Source organism: Dama dama, chromosome 2 (assembly GCF_033118175.1).
Source record: "Dama dama isolate Ldn47 chromosome 2, ASM3311817v1, whole genome shotgun sequence".
In the NCBI taxonomy this organism is placed as follows: Eukaryota; Metazoa; Chordata; class Mammalia; order Artiodactyla; family Cervidae; genus Dama; species Dama dama.
In genome coordinates this window covers 48,283,534-48,289,533 of record NC_083682.1, presented here as the reverse complement: position 1 = coordinate 48,289,533, position 6,000 = coordinate 48,283,534, and the positions used below count along the sequence as shown (strand labels likewise).

Here is a 6,000-nt window from a genome sequence, read left to right as displayed (position 1 = left end):
AAGAGATGCAGAAGGTAAGAGAAGCTTTCCTGAGAAAGCAACAGCTAAGCTGAGGCCTGAGATAATGTAGTAGATGCCCATTGGTTTTGGTCCCCTTTGGTTCACTTTCTCTTCTTTTGATGATTTTTTGGGGGGCTTTCTTTAGGGGAGGCCTATTCTTCTTGGGTTGGTGCTGTGATCAAGCTAGGCCACGTGACCAAGCCAGGTCAAGCTGGCTTTCATTCAGGGCTTGGACTCTGAGTGGAGTGACACAGGACGGAAGACAACCAGAGAGGGCAGGGCGTGACCAGTGACAGCAGGAGCCGAAACGATGCTCCCGAGGGCTGGCTGCACCAGGCTTCATGGGGCCAGACGAAGGCTTTGGATTTTATCCTAAATGCAAAGGAAAGTTGTAAAGCTATTTTGAGCACAGGGAGGATATTTTTGTGAGCAACCAGTGTCACAGAGGAAAAACAACCCAACAAACAATCCAGTCCAATGAACAGTGTGAAGATCTTTGGTCTTCTCAGTTCTGCCCTAAGCTAGCTCCAGGACCCTGAGAATTTATCAGGCTCTTCTAATCTCTAAATTCTCTGAGCCCCAGTGCCTTCATCTGCAAAATGAGGTAGGGGATTAGCTGATCTTTAATTTCCCTTCCTTCTCGGATGTTTCATGATCTATAGAGAAACCCTGTCAAATAGAACGAAGTGCTCATCATCAAGAAGTTTATAATCAAATGGGAGATACGAACACCCAACCTCTATAACCCCTGCTGTGTTCCAAGGAGCTATGTTTAAAGTGGTTTTTAAGCTGGTTTTGCCAGCTCATTGTCTTATTGGCTACAAAAGGATTTTAACCAGGTTCAGTAGTCATTCAATGCAGAACTTTGAGAGAAGGCATTACTTGAAGTGTGATACTCTGTTAAGCTGAGACATATTAACTTCAACTGAGTGCTCCATGACAGAAAACATGAATGAGTGTATTGACTCTTGGCTGAATTTCACCGAGACCTTGTAACTGTGGAAATGGCTGCGTGTGATATGTCTGCTGCTGCTCTGTAACTAAGTCACATCCAACTCTGCGACCCCATGGACTGGAGCACACCAGGCTTCCCTGATTTCACCAACTCCCGGAGCTTGCTCAAACTCACGTCCACTGAGTCAGTGATGCCATCCGACCATCTCATCCTCTGCCGCCCCCTTCTCCTCCCGCCCGCAGTCTTTCCCCCATGTCTATCAGTTTATCTATTGCTGCCAACACTCAGTGGCTTAAAGCAGCCACCATTTTATTTCTCACAACTCTTGGGACGGCTGGGTCATTTTGGCTAGACTTGCCTGGGCTCAGTCATATGGCGGCATTCAGCTGGTGGGTTGGCTGGGGAACCGCTACAGCTGGGATGACAAGCCTCTCTCTGCCTCAGGCTTTCATTTTTGAGGAGGTTGGACCAGGTTTTTTTCACGTTCTTCACAGCATTTCAAGAAGGCAAGGAGCGAGGTGCAAGTGCTCGTCAAACAGCCCTCGTTTGCCGTGTTTGTGGATGTCCCATCGGCTAAGCCCAGGCTTAACAGAGGAGGCTCGACACCAAGGACATGCATAGGAGGTGAGAGTCATCAGAGGCCATTAGGGTGACTGTATGAACTGTCCCTCTTAGATATGCATTGCAAGACGTGCAACTTTAACCTATATGGTGCTTTCACAAAGACACAATGTTCATGTTATTACTAGTATAAGGAAGCATTTGGAGTCACCTTATTAAGGGACTGAATCCTACATCAAGTGGTTCTGCTTGCCTCATAAAATTATTCATTAATTTTTGCAGTGGCCTTGGAAAGTTATGTACATATTTAGAGGAAAATACCATTTACAATTATAATGAATTAAAGCAATCTTTACTGCAGTACCACTGCCTCAGTTTGGAACTAAGGCTTTCTAATTTCATATTAGCAGCATCTATGTCCTCCCAACCCCTCTGCCCAAGGATGTGGGTGCCCTTCTCGTCGAGCAGACCTCAGTCTCTTCTGAGGGCAGGAATCCTACCTCACCCATGTTTCTTTCCCTCACTCTCCCAGCATGTATGACACTCAGTGGATGCTCCCTGAGCTGTGCTATGCTAGGCTCAGATGCTGAGTTGTGTCCAACTCTCTGCAACCCCATGGACTGTAGCCCGCCAGGCTCCTCTGTCCATGGGATTCTCCAGGTAAGAATACTGGAGTGGGTTGCCATTTCCTCCTCCAGGGGATCATCCTGACCCAGGGATTGAACCTGCGTCTCCTGCATTGGCAGGTGGATTCTTTACCACTAACCACCTAGGATGCTCCCTAAATGCCGGTTAAATAAACAAATCGACAGTTGCCTTTTAGTAAACACCTTTATGTTCCAGGCACTTCACTCACAGATTGCATCACCAATCTCAATGCCACAGATGTGTCATTCTCCACAGTTTACAACTCAGGGGACTGAGTTACAGAAAGCCCAAGGTGGACAGGCTGGGATTCCAGCCCAGTCCTGGTTGATGCAACTTCACTGGACCCCCTGCTGTTTTTCATGCAAAGCAGAAAGGAGACTGTCAAAAGTGAAAAGACGGCCTCCAAGTGTTGAGAGAGGGGCAATGAGGAAACAGTCGAGGCTGTAGATTGCAGAAGCCTTTAAGCATTCACTGCCTTTACAAGAAAACAAACACTGTTCATTAAGAGACTGGCCATCAAAACCCAGGTGGAAAAACCAGTAGGAGAGCCGGTTCTACAGCTCTTAAAAAACCCACTACCAATTAGTTAATTCTTGCGGGTGGGGAAGAGGAGAGACTGGAGAGGCCCTGTTGGGTAGGTGACAATTCCACACTCACAAGGGGTGTCCTCAGACGAAAAGGTGGCCATTAGTTTACATTTTGCATATAGTTTTTATTGCCTACTAGGTCAGTAATAATAGTAACAATAGCTACCCATTAGTGATCATAATATCGGCTTCTACCACTTAGTTCTGCAGCATAGGTGGGTGGAGGGGCCGAGCAAGGCACTTCACATACAATGCAAGGTCTCAATGCGAAGAACAGCCCTGGGAAGCAGGTTTTACTATTCTCAGTGTATAGACGAGGTAACCGCTCAGAGATTAGCTTTCCCAAGAGCTTCCAGCTTTTAAGTGGAAGATCTAAATCCTAAGTCTGTTCGACTAAAAGCCCCGAGTAGCTGGGCGGTGAGCCCTGTGCCGCTCCATGCTGGTCTGAGGTCTGAAACTGTGAATCTTGTTTATTTATGCAACGCTGAACACGTGTCTGTGTGTGTGTAATTCATAAACGAAAAAACAAATTCAGGTCTGGGTATCTGTTCTCTGGAAGTTTAGAAGCCTGCGTGGTGGGGGGCTGCCAAAGTCTGTCATTCATTCGCTCCTTGGATCCCGTAAGAAGTGTTTGTGGCGCACTTGGGTATTCCGGGCGGGGCGCTAAGCTAGGGGAGGGGACGGCAAGCCGGCTGCTCCCCAGCCTGACCTGACTTTCTCCGGGGCAAGGGTTAGGGTTCAGGGAAGCAGAAACGGTATGGAGCCTCCTGGGGCGCGACCCGTACCGGCGGCGGGGCGCCGGGGGGCGAAGAGTGGCGGCTGGCCGGGGCGGGCTCCCCGAGGCGGGTCCACGAGGCGGGCTCCCCGAGGCGGGCCCGCGGCCTCCGGCGGAGTGTCTCGGACAGCTGCTGTGGAGAGCGGGGCGAGGGGCCGCGCGCGTCTCAAGGGCGGGCGGCCGGGCCGGGCGGGCGCGTTAGGGTTAGGGCGGGAGGATTCGGCTTCCCGGCGGCAGAGGGCGCCTGGCGCTGCCGGCCGGGGCCGCGCGCCCGGGCGCCGGGAGGCGAGGCGGGGAGCGCGAGCGGCGGCCACCGCCACGTCTTCCCGGCAGTGGCGGCGGCGGCGCGGGCGGAGGTGAGCGGCGGCGCGAGCCGAGCCGGGCCGGGCTGGGCGGGGGGCGACGGCCCCGCGGTTCCCGCCGCGCTGGCCCTGCGCAGAGCCGGGCGGCCGCCGAGGCCCGGGCCCCGAGCGCGTCCCGAGCGCAACTCGTGCCGGCCGCGGGCGGCGGCCGCGGGGCCGCGCGTCTCTGCGCGGGGCCGGGGTCCCGGCTCTGCGGGCCGGGGCCGCGCCCGGGAAAGTTGGGGCGGACCGCGAGCCCCGCGGCCCGGGCGGGAAGTGCGGGCGCGCGGCGGTCCCGGGGGACGGGGGCACGGGGGTCGCCGGAGGCGGCGGGCGCGGGTGCTCGGCGCGCGGAGAGGAAGGGGCGCGCTCGGGGTCCCCGGCTGGAGCCCGCAGGTGCCCTGCGGGGCCCGCGGTGAGCAGCGGGAAGGCAGGCCCGCGGGGGGCACCGGGGGGCCGGGGGCGGAGTGGAGCGGCGGTGGGCTTGCCCCCTCCCCGCTGCCGGGGCGGACGCGGCGGGGTGGGGGGGGGGGCGGGTTCGGGCTCAGAGTTGGGGACGCCTCTGGGCGCCCGGAGACCCGGTGGGGAGTTCCTGGAACTGCTGGAGGAGGCGGCCGAGCCGCGCTTCCTCTATCGCCTGGGCCAAGTACCTCCCCTCGCCGTCTGCCAGACTCGCCTCCCCGACTGCGGCGCTGCTGTCTGGGAAGTTGATGAGGGACCCCTGAGTGGATGGGATATTTAGGGGTCCCTTGGACAGTAGGATTGGGCTGCATGCAGTCATAACCGTTGCCAGGAGAAAACGCAGCTCTGACCCCCTCTGAGCCTCACGCACCCACCCCCATCCCCCTCTTCAGCAACAGCCACGTCGGTATTTCCTGGGTTCGGCTACAGATCCGCAAAGCCTAGCAGACCCTCTGTTCGCAGAGTCGTGGTCGTCCTGAAGGGGCGTAAGACACGGCCTTTGATTCTCGGACTGAGGCTGGCTATTTCAGAAACAAGTGGTTCTGCAGATGCTTTATTGGAATAATCTGTGTGGTGCCCCTTGACAGTGGAGATGACTCATGTTAGCTTTTTTTTTCCCCTTCAAATAAACTTTGTATTCAAGACACAAGCTTGCCAGGTCATTTGCAACAGTGATAGAGCTGGAGACCCACACTGCGGGCATTGAGACCTTGTGCTAGGCCTAGATGTATTAGCAAGGATTATGGCCTCCAATAACGGCATCATCGACTTGATGGACATGAGTTTGAGTAAGCTCCGGGAGTTGGTGATGGACAGGGAAGCCTGGTGTGCTGCAGTCCATGGGGTGCAAAGAGTCAGACACGACTGAACGACTGAACTGATGGCCTCCAGTGCATCACTTCCCCTCTTTGGAACTCAGTTTCTTTATCTGCGAAATGCGGTATACAGAATGAGCTAGGCAGTCTTAGGTGCCAGGAGTAGCTGTTTGAGGGAACCTGACATCTTTTTCCTTGTGAATCTAGATCAGCCACACAAAGTCCACCTCAGCCTATTATAAAGAAATTAGGGTGGACTTAACACAGCTCAGAAGCAAGAGAGGCTGCATAAGGTAAAACAGAACCAAAAACTAACAATAATTGGTACTGGATTTTCAGTCGGGGTACTGAAAATGGACAGTGGTGTATTATGGTGGACAGTTAGTGTATTGCCTGTTCAGCTATCATTACCATAAAGTTGTTAACTGTGCTTTAAAAAATTATGTATGTCTCATCTGTGGACCTGAATTTTTTCTTTTGTTTGAACCTTCAAGCCTGGAGTGGATGTGCAGTGGATCCACTTGGAGCAGCGTTACTCGAAGAATAATACCCCCAGGATCTCCCCTTGCTGTGGGGTGAGTGCTCAGTCATGCCCAACTCTGTGACCCCATGGACTGTAGCCCACCAGCCTACTCTGTCCATAGGATTTTCTGGCAAGAATACTGGAGTGGATTGCCATACCCTCCTCCAGGGGATCTTCCCGACCCAGGGATTGAACCTGGGCCTCATGCACTGCAGGATGATGCTTTACCGCTGAGCCACCTGGAAGCCCCTCTTGTTGCCACAGGATCATAGGTTTCCTTCTGTCTGACTGATGCTGCCGTCTGTGTACCACCACACTTCTGTCATCTTTTCC

General features: G+C 54.1%; 1 long non-coding RNA gene across 1 annotated transcript in view; it reads left to right on the top strand.

The window, feature by feature from the left end:
* Window positions 1-3,797: 3,797 nt before the first annotated feature.
* LOC133040651 (uncharacterized) overlaps window positions 3,798-6,000 on the top strand; it is an 83,189-nt gene continuing 80,986 nt past the window's right edge. The window contains exons 1-2 of the long non-coding RNA XR_009689021.1: window positions 3,798-3,882; window positions 5,639-5,719. This is a non-coding gene — a long non-coding RNA (uncharacterized LOC133040651). The remainder of the gene's footprint in view (window positions 3,883-5,638; window positions 5,720-6,000) is intronic.